This window comes from Vipera berus (genome assembly GCF_964194415.1).
Source record: "Vipera berus genome assembly, chromosome: 1".
NCBI classification, from domain to species: Eukaryota; Metazoa; Chordata; class Lepidosauria; order Squamata; family Viperidae; genus Vipera; species Vipera berus.
This window is the reverse complement of record NC_138202.1, coordinates 359,939,068-359,956,567: the sequence shown is the minus strand read 5'-3', so window position 1 is coordinate 359,956,567 and position 17,500 is coordinate 359,939,068. Positions and strand designations below refer to the sequence as shown.

The following is a 17,500-nucleotide window of genomic DNA, read 5'->3' as shown; positions in this document are numbered from 1 at the left end:
ATTTGGGGGCTCGGCAACCAACTCACATTTGCGATGGGTGTCACATCCCGCCCTCATGCGATTGCCCTTTGCGGACTTCTCAGCTGGCTTCTGACAAGCAAAGTCAGTGCGGGCAGCCAGATCCGCTTAATGAGTGCAGCAAAAAAATCAGGCCTGGTTGTGTGATGACCCATTTAATGACTGCATTGCTTAGTGACCAAAATCCTCTGCTTATTAGATATAAAAGCTTTTTGGATTAAAATTTGGTGGAACATTCAAAAGATTTTTAAGAGAAAGATAAAGTTTTCCCCGCAATTGTTTTTATTGGGTATTGTTGTAGATTGTGATGTTAAAGAAACTAACTTGATGCTGAACATGATAACAGCAGCACGGTTACTGGTGGGACAATATTGGAAGAAGGATAGTTTGCCCACTGTAGAAGAATGGGTGTTTAAAGTTTCGAATCTTGCAGAAATGTCTAAGATTTCTGCTTATCTGAAGGATCATTCACAGGAAAGATATATTTCAGTTTGGAGGAGATGGATAAATTATATTCAAAACAAATATGGGACTAAAAAGTTCCATTTAGCTTATGAGTAGATTTTAGTGGGATATTGTTATTGGTACGTTGTTGGTAGTTATGTTAAAAGAGAGTTAAAGCGCATTATGAATTTGGTTAATTGTATATTATGCATAATTTTTATTTAGAATATGATTATTGTAACTATAATCCTGTATTTAGCTATGGGAAGTGGGGGGGAAAAGTGGGTGGGTTTGGGGTGGGAGTGATTTGGGGATATATTGTAAAATTTTGTTTTTGTAAAACTCTTTAATTAAAAAAAACAAAAAAAAACCAAAATCCTCTGCTTATTGAGGTCGTAAGTTGGGAATTACCTGTAATGCAGTTTTTTTTTGTCTGTGTGAGGACCAGTCCTAAGTTACTTTAGAATGGAATGGAATGGAATGGAATAGAGGTGGAAGGGACCTTGGAGGTCTTCTAGTCCAGCTCAAGCAGAAGAACCTATACTATCTCACAATTGCTAAATGAGTGGTTATACATGGGGGGCTGTCACTTTTATTTGCTGGAGAGGGACATGAGATAATGGCGAATGCAGTGACGGAAGCAGAGAAACTCCTAAGCAGGGGGATAGACTAGAACAGGGCTTTTCAAGCAGTGGTACGGGTACCACCTGTGGTACGTTGGCACCTGGCAGGTGGTACGCGACCGTCGTAGAGAAGTGGTAGCGGGGGAGGGGAATGAGCCGAACCGGGGGCAGCACCGCACAAGCCTGAGCGAGAGACGGCTGGAGCTGCAGGGCTGTCGGGGCTCAGCAGAAGCGGCAGGATTAGTGCCGCTTTCCAGCTGATCAGCACTTCTTCGGGGCTGTCAAGGCTCAGTGGAAGTGCCAGGATCAGCACCAGGCTCCAGCTGGAGCTCGGCGCTGATCCTGGCACTTCTGCTGAGCCTGCCCTAGAAGAAGCGCCGATCAGCTGGAATGTTACAGTATCTCCAGGGTCTTGTGATTTACATTCAGATGCTTGGCAACTGATTCATATTTATGACGGTCACAGTGTCCCAGGGCCATGTGAAGTGACCAAAACCTGCTGCAACCACCCAGCAGACGGGGGGGGGGAATAAAAACCAGACGCTCCCCCAGCCCACCCCCGCTGCCAATCCTCAACAGAAATGCTCTCAACCATGAAAACCTCGGACAGGAGGAAGAGTGCCACCAGGCGGGCAGGCAGGTGTCTTGCTCGGCTGTGGCTTGGGGGTCACTTTTTTCAGGGCCATTGTAACTTCGAACAGTCACTAAGCGAACTGTTGTAAGTCGAGGACTATCTGTACTTCATCACTTTTTTTTTTGGTCATCAAGTTTTTGACCCCTTGCTAGGCGACCGGTGGTCCTCGGATGTTGCCATATTCTAAAAGTGGCACAGTGGGTGAAAAGGTTGAAAAGGCTGAAAAGGCCTGGACTAGATGACCTCTAAGATCCCTTCCAACTCTTCTGTTCTGTTCTGTTCTATTATTATATTCTGTTCTATTATTCTGTTCGATTCTATTCTATTTGTAATTCTATTCTATTATGTTCTATTATTCTATTGTGTTCTATTATTCTATCTATTCCATTCTATTTGTAATTCTATTCTATTCTTCCTGTTTCTATTCTATTCTATTCTATTCTATTCTATTCTATTCTATTCTATTCTATTCTATTCTATTCTATTCTATTCTATTCTATTCTATTCTATTCTATTTTCTTTCTATTCTATTTTCTATTTTATTCTGCATTCTCTTCTGCTCTATTCTCTTCTCTTCTATTATTTATTTTCCATCTATTCCTATTCTATTCTATTCTATTCTATTCTATTCTATTCTATTCTATTCTATTCTATTCTATTCTATTCTATTCTATTCCTTATTTTAATTCTATTCTATTCTATTCTATCCTGTATTTTATTTTATTTGTTCTATTCTATTCTATTTTCTATTCTATTCTAGTCTGTTCTGTTCTGTTCTGTTCTGTTCTATTATTCTATTCTATTCTATTCTATTCTATTCTATTCTATTCTATTCTATTCTATTCTATTCTATTCTATTCTATTCTATTCTATTCTATTCTATTCTATTCTATTCTATTCTATTCTATTCCTTATTTTAATTCTATTCTATTCTATTCTATCCTGTATTTTATTTTATTTGTTCTATTCTATTCTATTCTATTTTCTATTCTATTCTATTCTATTCCCATAATTCTCTATTCTATTCTATTCTATTCTATTCTATTCTATTCTTCTATTCTATTCTATTCTATTCTATTCTATTCTATTCTATTCTATTCTATTCTATTCTATTCTATTCTATTCTATTCTTCTATTCTATTCTATTCTATTCTATTCTATTCTATTCTATTCTATTCTATTCTATTCTATTCTATTCTATTCTATTCCATTCCATTCCATTCCATTCCATTCCATTCCATTCCATTCCATATTTTCTATTCTATTCTATTCTATTTTCTATTCTGTTATCCTAATATTCTAGTTCCTTCCAGCAGAACATCAGAAGGAGTCAGCCTAGCAGCTTATAGTGCAGATAGTCCTCAATTTACAAGAGTGCATTTAAGTGACCGTCACAACAGCACTAAAAAAAATGACGTATGAACGTTTTTCACACTTAACGACCGTTTGCAGCATCCCCAGAGTCATGTGATCAACATTTGGGCGCTTGGCAACCGGTTCGTATTTATAACGGTCGCAGCGTCCTGGGGTCACGTGAAATGTTTTTGCGACCTTCCGACGAGCAAAGTCGTTGGGGGGGGCGCCAGATCCGCTTAACGACCCTTCAGTGGCAAGAATGGTTGTAAAATGGGGGCAAAACTCACAACTGTCTCACTTAGCAACGGAAATTTTGGGCTCCCTTGTGGTCGTAAGTCGAGGACTCCCTGCGGCGCTCTTTTTAAAGGGATTGCAGAAACTGAAAGAATAAGGTCTCTGTTCTCCTGATGGGTCTTGTTGTCCTTTGGTGGTCTCAGCCACCTCCTACCAAAACATCTGGAGCACAGATGTGCACAAAGCAGCTGACTGTTGATTTTATTGCAGCAGTTTAATGTGTTCCCAGTCAGCTTAGGACAAGCACAGTCAGTGGCCAAACCGACGGAAAGTCTCAGCTTACGGTCACATGATGTCTCACTTAACAACCGCAGCGATTTGCTTAACGACCGTGCCCCCCCCCAAAAAAAAGGAAAAATTGGGTGCAATCGTGGTGCCTCGCTTAACAATAGATATTTTTGCGGGAGAAGGGCAGTATACAAATAAAATTAATAATTAATAATAATTTTTATTTACAATTCGTATTACTTAACTGCCCATCTCCTTCGGGGAGGAGCAATTGTGGTCGTAAATTGAGGATTGAGTATTAGCAGATTTGCTCCGTATGAGAAACTCAATTCCCCCCCCCCAAAAAAATTTGTTTGTAGTTAACGCTGGCTGCCCGGTGACTTGCTTAATAGATTACCTGTTGGCCTCCTTACCTTTTTGCAAAGAGGCGTTTGGGAAGTTTTGCTTTTGTTCTGTTTTATGCAGAGTTTGCTAATCCTCCATTGGGTGGCCCCTCTCCTCTTTGATCTGGGCTACCCCCTCCCTCTGTTGGCCGAAGCGTGGTATTGCATTTCTTTCAACGACTCGCATTTTACTCAGACTTCCTTATTTAAAAATAAACTTTTCAACTGAGGAAGTTAAGTTGGAGCAAAGGGGCAGAACCTGGTGGTAGGGAGGTGAAGAACGGAGCAGGGGGCTGGGGGGGGGGCGGGGAAGCTGCCAACCAGGACTGCATCTTTTGCAAGGAGGCAGCCCCTCCCCTCCCCAACAGGAGGAAATTCCTTGATTTGAAATGTTAAATTAAGTCTGGTTTAATGGGACTTTTAAGCAACCTGTTGGATTCGTTTTCATTTTTAATTTCTTTATTGGCTGTGTGAGCCCCACTGGGCCTAGACTAGATTTCTTGGCAGCATTATGACTTACAAAGCCCTTCATGGCATGGGTCCGGATTACCTACGGCAACACCTGCGACCGGCGTCAACTTCCCTCCGTCCAGTGCGCTCCCACAGAGAGGGCCTCCTCAGGGTGCCGCCGATCAAAGAATGCCGACTGGTGACCCCCAGGGGGAGAGCGTTCTCTGTGGGCGCGCCAGACCTGTGGAACCGCTTACCGGTTGAGCTCCGGACGGCCCCCGACCTTCGCTCCTTCCGGCGCGATCTTAAAACATTCTTTTTCGAACAAGCTGGCCTGGTCTGACGGGATGGGGTTGGGTTTTTAAAATTAGTTTTTAACTTAATATGTATTGATTTTATGGGCATGATGTTTAATGGGTTTTTAAAATTAGTTTTTAACTTAATATGTATTGATTTTATGGGCATGATGTTTAATGGTTTTTTAATTTTTGTACTTGATTTTTATTGTGTATTGCCCTGTTCACCGCCCTGAGTCCTTCGGGAGAAGGGCGGTATAGAAATCAAATTATTAAATTAAATTATTAAATTAAATTAAGGTGCTTGGACTTCGACTCCCAGAATTCACCTGGACATTCACCTGTCTGAGACGGTATAGATTCTCCTGCTTGAGCAGGGGGCTGGACTAGAAGACCTCCAAGGTCCCTTCCAGTATTCTATTCTATTCTATTCTATTCTATTCTATTCTATTCTATTCTATTCTATTCTATTCTATTCTATTCCATTCCATTCCATTCCATTCCATTCCATTCCATTCCATTCTATTCTATTCTATTCTATTCTATTCTATTCTATTCTATTCTACTCTATTCTATTCCATTCTATTCTATCCTATAATTCTATACAATTCTATTTTTTTCTATCCCATAATTCTATTCTATCCCATAATTCTATTCTATTCTATCCTATAATTCTGTTCTGTTCTGTTCTGTCCTGTCCTGTCCTGTCCTGTCCTATCCTATCCTATCCTATCCTATCCTATCCTATCCTATCCTATCCTATCCTATCCTATCCTATCCTATCCCATTCCGTAATTCTATTCCATTCCATATATTCTATTCTATTCTATTCTATTCTATTCTATTCTATTCTATTCTATTCTATTCTATTCTATTCTATTCTATTCTATTCTATTCTATTCTATTCTATTCTTCATTCCATTATCTATTCTATTCCATTCTATTCTATTCTATTCTATTCTATTCTGTTCTGTTCTGTTCTGTTCTGTTCTGTTCTGTTCTGTTCTATTCTATTCCTATTCTATTCTATTCTATTCTATTCTATTTCATTCTATATCCTATTCCATATTCTATTCTATTTCATTCTATTCTATTCTATTCTATTCTATTCCTTTCCATTCTGTATTCTATTCTATTCTATTCTATTCTATTCTATTCTATTCTATTCTATTCTATTCTATTCTATTCTATTCTATTCTATTCTATTCTATTCTATTCTATTCTATTCTATTCATTTTCTATCCTATCCTATATTCTACACTAATCTATATTCTATTCTATTCTATTTTCTATCCTATCCTATATTCTACACTATTCTATATTCTATTCTATTCTATTCTATTCTATTCTATTCTATTCTATTCTATTCTATTCTATTCTATTCTATTCTATTCTATTCTATTCTATTCTATTCTATTCTAATTTTCTATCCTATCCTATATTCTACACTATTCTATATTCTATTCTATTCTATTCTATTCTATTCTATTCTATTCTATTCTATTCTATTCTATTCTATTCTATTCTATTCTATTCTATTCTATTCTATTATTTTCTATCCTATCCTATATTCTACACTATTCTATATTCTATTCTATTCTATTCTATTCTATTCTATTCTATTCTATTCTATTCTATTCTATTCTATTCTATTCTATTCTATTCATTTTCTATCCTATCCTATATTCTACACTATTCTATATTCTATTCTATTCTATTCTATTCTATTCTATTCTATTCTATTCTATTCTATTCTATTCTATTCTATTCTATTCTATTCTATTCTATTCTATCCTATCCTATATTCTACACTATTCTATATTCTATTCTATTCTATTCTATTCTATTCTATTCTATTCTATTCTATTCTATTCTATTCTATTCTATTCTATTCTATTCATTTTCTATCCTATCCTATATTCTACACTATTCTATATTCTATTCTATTCTATTCTATTCTATTCTATTCTATTCTATTCTATTCTATTCTATTCTATTCATTTTCTATCCTATCCTATATTCTACACTATTCTATATTCTATTCTATTCTATTCTATTCTATTCTATTCTATTCTATTCTATTCTATTCTATTCTATTCTATTCTATTCTATTATTTTCTATCCTATCCTATATTCTACACTATTCTATATTCTATTCTATTCTATTCTATTCTATTCTATTCTATTCTATTCTATTCTATTCTATTCTATTCTATTCTATTCTATTCTATTCTATTCTATTCTATTCTATTCTATTCTATTCTATTCTATTTTCTATCCTATCCTATATTCTACACTATTCTATATTCTATTCTATTCTATTCTATTCTATTCTACACTATTCTATATTCTATTCTATTCTATTCTATTCTATTCTATTCTATTCTATTCTATTCTATTCTATTCTATTCTTTCTTCTATTCTATTCTATTCTATTCTATTCTATTCTATTCTATTCTATTCTATTCTATTCTATTCTTTCTTCTATTCTATTCTATTCTATTCTATTCTATTCTATTCTATTCTATTCTATTCTATTCTATTCTATTCTTTCTTCTATTCTATTCTATTCTATTCTATTCTATTCTATTCTATTCTATTCTATTCTATTCTATTCTATTCTATTCTATTCTCTTCTATTCTATTATTTTCTATCCTATCCTATATTCTACACTATTCTATATTCTATTCTATTCTATTCTATTCTATTCTATTCTATTCTATTCTATTCTATTCTATTCTATTCTATTCTATTCATTTTCTATCCTATCCTATATTCTACACTATTCTATATTCTATTCTATTCTATTCTATTCTATTCTATTCTATTCTATTCTATTCTATTCTATTCTATTCATTTTCTATCCTATCCTATATTCTACACTATTCTATATTCTATTCTATTCTATTCTATTCTATTCTATTCTATTCTATTCTGTTCTATTCTATTCTATTCTATTCATTTTCTATCCTATCCTATATTCTACACTATTCTATATTCTATTCTATTCTATTCTATTCTATTCTATTCTATTCTATTCTATTCTATTCTATTCTATTCTATTCATTTTCTATCCTATCCTATATTCTACACTATTCTATATTCTATTCTATTCTATTCTATTCTATTCTATTCTATTCTATTCTATTCTATTCTATTCTATTCTATTCTATTCTATTCTATTCTATTCTATTCATTTTCTATCCTATCCTATATTCTACACTATTCTATATTCTATTCTATTCTATTCTATTCTATTCTATTCTATTCTATTCTATTCTATTCTATTCTATTCTATTCTATTCTATTCTTTCTTCTATTCTATTCTATTCTATTCTATTCTATTCTATTCTATTCTATTCTTTCTTCTATTCTATTCTATTCTATTCTATTCTATTCTATTCTATTCTATTCTATTCTATTCTTTCTTCTATTCTATTCTATTCTATTCTATTCTATTCTATTCTATTCTATTCTATTCTATTCTATTCTATTCTTTCTTCTATTCTATTCTATTCTATTCTATTCTATTCTATTCTATTCTATTCTTTCTTCTATTCTATTCTATTCTATTCTATTCTATTCTATTCTATTCTATTCTATTCTTTCTTCTATTCTATTCTATTCTATTCTATTCTATTCTATTCTATTCTATTCTATTCTATTCTATTCTATTCTATTCTATTCTATTCTATTCTTTCTTCTATTCTATTCTATTCTATTCTATTCTATTCTATTCTATTCTATTCTATTCTATTCTATTCTATTCTATTCTATTCTATTCTTTCTTCTATTCTATTCTATTCTATTCTATTCTATTCTATTCTATTCTATTCTATTCTATTCTATTCTATTCTATTCTATTCTATTCTATTCTATTTTCTATCCTATCCTATATTCTACACTATTCTATATTCTATTCTATTCTATTCTATTCTTTCTTCTATTCTATTCTATTCTATTCTATTCTATTCTATTCTATTCTATTCTATTCTATTCTATTCTATTCTATTCTATTCTATTCTATTCTTTCTTCTATTCTATTCTATTCTATTCTATTCAATTCAATTCTATTCTATTCTTTCTTCTATTCTATTCTATTCTATTCTATTCTTTCTTCTATTCTATTCTATTCTATTCTATTCTATTCTATTCTATTCTATTCTATTCTATTCTTTCTTCTATTCTATTCTATTCTATTCTATTCTATTCTATTCTATTCTATTCTATTCTATTCTATTCTAATTCTATTCTATTCTATTCTAATTCTATTCTATTCTATTCTATTCTATTCTATTCTATTCTATTCTATTCTATTCTATTCTATTCTATTCTTTCTTCTATTCTATTCTATTCTATTCTATTCTATTCTATTCTATTCTATTCTTTCTTCTATTTATTCTATTCTATTCTATTCTATTCTATTCTATTCTATTCTATTCTATTCTATTCTATTCTTTCTTCTATTCTATTCTATTCTATTCTATTCTTTCTTCTATTCTATTGTATTCTATTCTATTCTATTCTATTCTATTCTATTCTTTCTTCTATTCTATTCTATTCTATTCTATTCTATTCTATTATTTTCTATCCTATCCTATATTCTACACTATTCTATATTCTATTCTATTCTATTCTATTCTATTCTATTCTATTCTATTCTATTCTATTCTATTCTATTCTATTCTATTCTATTCTATTCTATTCTATTCTATTCTATTCTATTTTCTATCCTATCCTATATTCTACACTATTCTATATTCTATTCTATTCTATTCTATTCTATTCTATTCTATTCTACACTATTCTATATTCTATTCTATTCTATTCTATTCTATTCTATTCTATTCTATTCTATTCTATTCTATTCTATTCTTTCTTCTATTCTATTCTATTCTATTCTATTCTATTCTATTCTATTCTATTCTATTCTATTCTATTCTATTCTATTCTATTCTTTCTTCTATTCTATTCTATTCTATTCTATTCTATTCTACTCTACTCTATTCTATTCTATTCTATTCTATTCTATTCTATTCTATTCTATTCTATTCTTTCTTCTATTCTATTCTATTCTATTCTATTCTATTCTATTCTATTCTATTCTATTCTTTCTTCTATTCTATTCTATTCTATTCTATTCTATTCTATTCTATTCTATTCTATTCTATTCTATTCTATTCTATTCTATTCTATTCTATTCTATTCTATTCTATTCTTTCTTCTATTCTATTCTATTCTATTCTATTCTATTCTATTCTATTCTATTCTATTCTATTCTATTCTATTCTATTCTATTCTATTCTATTCTATTCTTTCTTCTATTCTATTCTATTCTATTCTATTCTATTCTATTCTATTCTATTCTATTCTATTCTATTCTATTCTATTCTATTTCATCCCGCAGCCAGCTTTGTTTTGCTGGCTAGGGAATTCTGGGAGTTGAAGTCCACTCATCTTAAAGGTCGAGAAACACTGGCCTAGACATATACGTAGTCCTTGATGTACACACATTCATTTAGCACCCATTCAAAGTTACAATGGCAGTAAAACAAGCGCCTAGCATCCAGTCCTCACACTTATGACTGTTACAGTCACGTGATCAAAATTTGGGCGCTTGGCAACAGGCATGTATTTACGATGGTGGCAAGGTCCCGGGGTCACGTGATTCGCCATTAGCGACCTTTCCCGGGGGATTCCAACAAGCAAAGCCAATGGGGGAAGCCGGATTCACTTAATGACCGGGGGATTCACTTAACAACCATGGCACAGGAGGTCGTAAAACTGAGCGTGTCTCGCCTGCTTTGCTTAGCCAGGGAAGTTCTGCTTCCAGCTGTGGATCTAAGTCAAGGATTAGCGGGCAGCAAACCACTTTTAATAAATAAGTAAAATTCTCTGTATGGACTTCAACTCCCAGTAATATTTAGGCAGGCTAGGGAATTCTGGGTCGTGAAGTTTGCCCCTCAGGAAGTTGGGGAAATTGGGAAACACACCGAAGAGACTTCCTTTTTTAAAAACTGCTTTATTTGGTTCTGTCTGAAAGGTTTGCCCATCGGCAGGTTTCGCCTTCCCGTCTCGCCGCTAATATTCTTTAACACGGTTGCTGCCACGTTTCTCTCTGCAGAACGGCATCCGTTTTTCCGCCTCGTTCTCGGAGTCCTGCAACACTTCTTTGCAATTTCCCCGGGCGACATTTTTTTTCTGCTGATTTTGTTGTTCAGAAACTGCAAATAGCAATAGCAGTTAGACTTAGGCAACTGCAGTTTTAATGTTTTGCTGTGTGATTTTTAATTTTTGCGGTAAGCCGTCTAACAGTCAGAATCGGTATTGGAGTAGAGTTGGAAGGGACCTTGGAGGTCTTCTAGTCCAGCCCCCTGCTCAAGCTGGAGATCCTATATCATTTCAGACAAATGGCTGTCCAGTCTCTTCTTCAAAACCTCCAGTGATGAAGCACCCATGACTTCTGGAGGCAAGGAGTTCCACTGGTTAATTGTCCTGTTAGGAAGTTTCTCCTTAATTTCAAGTTGCTTCTCTCCTTGGTTAGTTTCCATCCTTTGCTTCTTGTCCTGCCTTCTGGTGCTTTGGAGAATAAATTGGCCCTGGCATATAAATTTAATAAATAAAGAAATAACTTTATCAATAAGCCGCCTAAGGCATGTCAGCCTTTTGCAGGCAGTCCTCGACTTACGACCACAACAGAGCCCAAAATTTATGTCGCTAAGTGTGACAGTGGTGAAGTGAATTTTGCCCCAGGTTACGACCTCTCTTGCCACGGTTGTTAAGCAAATGGCGAAGTTACTAACGTGGTTCTTAACTGCATCTAGATTCCTCCTTGTCAAAAGTTCGCAAAAGGGGATCACGTGAGCGCCCCCCCCGGGACGCTGCAACCGTCATAAGTGCGAGTCAGTTGCAAAGCGTTTGGATTTTGATCGCGTGACCGTGGGGATGTTGCGATGGTCGTAAGTGTGAAAAAACGGTCATAAGTCACTTTTCCCAGTGCTGTTGTAACTTTGAATGGTCACTAAACGAATTGTTGTAAGGCGAGGACTACCTGTATTCCACTCTCTGAGTGGTTTACAGAGTCAGCCTATTGTCCCCCCAACAATTTGGATCCTCATTTTACTGACCTCGGAAGGAAGGAAGGGTGAGTCAACTTTGAGTTGGTGAGGATCGAACTGCTGGCTGGGGGCAGAGTCAGCCTGCAATATGACACTGTGCCACTAGGGCTTCCTTCCTTCTTTCCTTCCTGAGCCGGCCAGGATCAAATCCCTCGCTAGTGGGCGATGCTGCCATTAGATGTTGCCTCCTCTGGATGGAATGGAACTGAGGCAGGAAGATAGACGGCATATAAATTTAATCAATCAATCAATATAAGGGCGCATGGGTAGGGAGGCCACAGAAAGTGGGGAACAAGGGCTACACAGTACAACCCATCAATCTTTCCTTATCAACCACTTCCTTGGCTTGCTATGACTATAACCTTGGTGTGTGTGTGTGTGTGTGTGTGTGTGTGTGTGTGTGTGTGTGTTATGATTTTTGTTGATTGCTTTTATTTAGTATCCTGTGATTGTCACTGAGTTCTATTCCATTTCATTCCATTCCATATTTTCTATTCTATTCTATTCTATTCAATAATAATAATAATAATAATAATAATAATAATAAGAAGAAGAAGAAGAAGAAGAAGAAGAAGAAGAAGAAGAAGAAGAAGAAGAAGAAGAAGAAGAAGAAGAAGAAGAAGAAGAAGAAGAAGAAGAAGAAGAAGAAGAAGTTGGAAGGGACCTTGGAGGTCATCTAGTCCAACCCCCTGCTCAGGCAGGAAACCCTATACCATTCCAGACAAGTGGCTGTCCAGTCTCTTCTTAAAAACTTCCAGTGTTGGAGCATTCACAGCTTCTGGAGGCAAGGAGTTCCACTGGTTAATTGTTCTAACTGTCAGGAAGTTTCTATTCTATTCTATTCTATTCTATTCTATTCTATTCTATTCTATTCTATTCTATTCTATTCTATTCTATTCTATTCTATTCTATTCTATTCTATTCTATTCTATTCTTCTCATTTAGTGACTGTTCAAAGTAAGTCATGGAAAAAGTGACTTATGAACATTTTCCACACCTACGACCCATTGCAGCATCCCCCGTGGTCACGTGATCAAAATTCGGACACTTGACAACTGATTCATATTTATGACGATTGCCATGCCCCGGGGTCATGCAATCCCCTTTTGTGACCTGCTGACAAGCAAAGTTTAATGGGGGTGGGGTTGGGAGGGGTGGAAGCCGGATTGGCTTAACAACCACGTTACTGATTTAATGATGGCAGTGACTGAAGTTTGTAAAATGGGACAGAACTCACTTATCAAAGCAGCAGAAATTTTGGGCTCCGTTGTGCTCGTAATCCGAGGACTACCTGTAAAAGGCTGGCATGCGTTAGGCCGTTTATTGGTAAATTTATTTATATATTGAATTTATACGCCTCCCACCTCTCCTACAGGCGACTGCGGATGGCTGAGCGCAGAATAAAAGCAACACGCCAAAACCTTAAAATCCTAAGATCATAAATATTCGCATTAAAATTCACATTAAAATTAACGCAAGCCAGGGCACAAGAAACAGACAGGGAGAGGGAAGAATCTTCGGTCCATTAATGACATCAGCATATACAATACAGATGTAAATATTTTCTAATAAATAATAATACATATGTATGCATCTTTATAACTATTAATATGTAGTAATATGATTAATGGCAAATAAATAGTATTTTACATATGCGTAAAAGAGATGTAAGCCGCCTAGGGTCGGCCCCAAACAGCGAGATGGGCAGTATATAAATTTAATAAGTAATATCCCCAAAATCTCACCAACATTTTAAATTTTTAAAGCCGTGTAAAAAAAAATATCCTGCTGTATTTTGATCAGGTTCAGCGACTCAACCCACGATTGGGGTGACCATCTTCACAGAATTTTGAATTTTAAATGGATTTTTAAAGCGAGGTAAAAGCCCCCAATCTTTTGGTTGGATCCCGTGACTCGACTTACGACGGTATTAAAAACGGTCGTGAAATCCGGTCTGATCCTGTGATGACTCAACTTGCAACCATGGATTACTTGCTAGCCGCCCCCCACCCCCACCCCCGGGTGCATTCGGATAACCTGCTGAGTCCCGGATCCAAAGAAATTACTGCATTGTTGAATGCCGCGTGCGAACCCAGACAGAATATTATTATTATTAACAACAACAACAATAATTATAATAAAGTTGGAAGGGACCTTGCAGGTCATCTAGTCCAACCCCCTGCTCAGGCAGGAAACCCTATACCATTTCAGAATCATTCACAGCCGGGGTGCGATTGCATGAACATTATTGCACAACAATCCTGTTAGGTCAGCCACTGTGGAAACAACGGAACCAGTTGTTAGGCAATCACAAGGCTGGGTTTGAGCTGTTCTTTCTTGAGGTCTGGAGCCTTGTTTGGCCAGCTATGAATTCCACTTATTTCTCCCGCTAAAAAGGCAAGCGAAAATAGCTTTGTGTTTTTTTAATTGCATGGCTGGATTGAGCGTTAGAAATACAACCAGTCCTCCACTTAACAACGGTTTGTTTAGTGACCAAAATTACAACGGTGCAGAAAAAAGGGACTTATGACCACTTTTCACGCTTACGACCGTCTCAGCATCTCCCATGCTCACATGATCAAAATTCAGATACTTGACAACTGACACATTTGTGACGGTTGCAGCGTCCCAGGGTCATATGATCTCCTTTTGCGACCTTCTGACAAGAACAGTCAATGGGGGAAGCCATATTCACTTAACAACTGTGTTATTAACCGGTGCAGTGATTCACTTAACAACTGTGGCCAGAAAGGTTGTAAAACGAGGCAAAACTCATTTAACAACTGTCTCGCTTAGCAACGGAAATCTTGAGCTCCCCTGTGGCTGTAAGTTGAGGACTGCCTGTACATGCCGGTTCACAAACACAAACCCACATTTTGATCCTGTGACCGTGGGGATGCTGCAACGGTCATAAGTGCGAGGACCAGGTTATAAGTTCATTTCTCCAGTGCTGTTTAATTATTGGAACGGTCGCTAAACGAATGGAAGCCGGATTCACTTATGAAACCTTACGCACCGCCGGGATTCGCTTAACAACCGCAGGTGGGGGAAACTGTCTTGTTTAGCAGCAGAAATCGTGGGCTCCCCTGTGTTCGTAAGTCGAGGATCACCTGTATGGAGAAGGAAAAGAAAATGTGTTTCTCCTTTGCGTCTCTCTTTTATGCAAGACAGTGGCGGGTGCAAATGTTGTGGGTTTCGATTCATGCTTGTGTTGCCGCTGTGTGTAAATCAACAGTCACGGCCTGTTGCCTTTTGGGGGGTGGCGAAACTAATACTTATTTGTGACCCCCCTCCCCGCCTCGCTTGTTTGTGGCTGGTTTATTCCCCACCGAGTTTACTACAGTCATTAGGGAGGGTATAAAGGAGACACCCCACACCCACACTTACGTGTGTGTGCACGCCACGAGTAGGCAAAAATAGAAGGCATTGTGTGTTTTTGCAGCCGGCGGCTTCTTCTGGCTAAGGCTGAATTCGTCATTGGTGCCGCAGAAGCGTTAGATAAAGGGGGTCCTTGTACCTACGACCACTGGAAGTTTTTAAGAAGAGACTGGACAGCCGTTTGTCTGAAATGGCATAGGCTTTCCTGCCTGAGCAGGGGGTTGGACTAGATGACCTCTAAGGTCCCTTCCAAATTATTATTATTATTATTATTATTATTATTATTATTATTATTATTATTATTATTATTATTATTATTAAACAACCTGCCTCCAGAAGCTGTGAATGCTCCAACACTGGAAGTTTTTAAGAAGAGACTGGACAGCCGTTTGTCTGAAATGGCATAGGCTTTCCTGCCTGAGCAGGGGTTTGGACTAGATGACCTCCAAGGTCCCTTCCAACTTTTTTATTAACAACCTGTCTCCAGAAGCTATGAATGCTCCAATGCTGGAATTTTTTAAGAAGAGACTGGACAGCTGTTTGTCTGAAATGGCATAGGCTTTCCTGCCTGAGCAGGGGGTTGGACTAGATGACCTCCAAGGTACCTTCCAACTCTATTATTATTATTATTATTATTATTATTATTATTATTATTATTATTATTATTATTATTATTATTATTATTGTTGTTGAGCCCCTAGTTTCTCTTGCAAAGCCAGACAGTTGTTACGTTTTGCCTCATTCGACGACCTTTCTTGCCACAGTCGTTAAGTTAGTAGCACCGTCATTAAGTGAGTCTGGCTTCCCCCGTTGACTTTGCTTGTCAGAAGGTCGCAAAAGGGGATCCCGGGACTCCCCCGGGACTCTGCGACCGTCATAAATGTGAGTCAGGTGCCAAGCGTAGAAATTTTCATCCCGTGATCAGTGGGATGCTGCAACGGTCATACATGTGAAAACTTTTCTCACTTTTTTCACTGCCGCTGTAACTTTTCAGGGTCTCTAAATGAACTGTTGTAAATTGAGGACTACCTGCATTGTTCAAAGCTTGTCTGTTCATGCAAAATAACCCCTGGGTAAACATTTTTGTGGGGTCTCCAGAGGAATGGGTGACTTTTCATACCAAAATACCCCTCCCCCTAATAGCCAATAACCGTGCAGGATAAATCAATTGATTGCCCGTTTAACATACTACTAAAATTCTCATTCTTAGAACCTTTAACTGGGCGTAATGGCAGATTGCAGGTTTTTGAACCCGGCTCCCTCAAATGGGCTCCCTTACGGAACGTGTTCAAAATCTGGGACCCCGGGACTCCTGAGTCAGCGTATGCTGATCGGAATTCTGGGAGTTGAAGTCCATGAGTCATAAAAGAGCCGAGGTTGCCTACCCCTGCCCAAGTGAATGAAAATTTGGAAACATTGTGGCTGCTTCAGTGCTGCTGGTTGGGGTTGTGGTCATGTGATCTCCATTCTCGACATTCTGTGACAGTTTCCCAGCCAGTCTGGCAATCCCTTGCTCCCTTCCCTTAGCCACAGCAGCTGTCCACTTTTTTGCTGGGAAGGGAAGGGAGGGGAGGGGAGGGGAAGGAAGGAAGAAAGGAAGGAGAAAGATGAGAAACAAGAAGAGGGGAAGGGAGGGAAGGGATGAAGGAAAAGAGAAGGAAGGAAGATAAGAAGGAAAAAAAAAGAAGGGAGGAAAGAAAGAAATGAAGCTAGCCGGAAGTCGGAAGTCTCTCCTGCTCCATTGCATCCCCGTCTCCCTGTCTGTTGTCTAATTTGTCTAATTCCGCTCTGGAATCCCCGGACTGGACCGTACTAGTGGCAGTGAGTTCCCCAGGTCCACAATGTGCTGGGTGAAGAAGCCTTCCTTTCCTCCTTCCTGACTGCTCTCTTACTTTCCCAATTCCTATGGGTGTGAGGGGCTACATCCACATTTTGCACCTATTTAAAATTATGGGTTTCTTTCATTCTTTCTTTTTTTTTAAATGTGGTTTCTCTCCAAGCTTAAAAAGCCCCCACTCTCTGCCTTTTTCCTTTGTTTGTGTGTGTGTGTGTGTGAGAGAGAGAGAGAGAGAGAGAGAGAGAGAGAGAGAGAGAGAGAGTGTCTTCGATAACTTTTTACCCCCACACCCCACCCACCCCGGGACCCATGCTTTTTGCGGGAGGGGGGGTTTCCTCGGGGCTTCCCGGCGGCAGCCATGACGTCACCGGGATTCCCACCGCGCTCGCGGGCTCCCCAGGCAAGCCGCGAAGTGGGGCTTCCACGCGGCCGCCCCGACA

The 17,500-nt window shown here is 37.3% G+C and overlaps 2 protein-coding genes across 2 annotated transcripts in view; one reads left to right on the top strand and one right to left on the bottom strand.

The window, feature by feature from the left end:
• The window catches only part of ABR (ABR activator of RhoGEF and GTPase), a 182,490-nt gene that overhangs the window by 50,894 nt on the left and 114,096 nt on the right, over nucleotides 1–17,500 (top strand). The gene's annotated exons all lie outside the window — the stretch shown is intronic.
• Nucleotides 1–17,500, bottom strand: part of LOC308660160 (uncharacterized protein) — a gene marked incomplete at its 5' end in the record, with an annotated part of 159,864 nt that overhangs the window by 73,692 nt on the left and 68,672 nt on the right. The gene's annotated exons all lie outside the window — the stretch shown is intronic.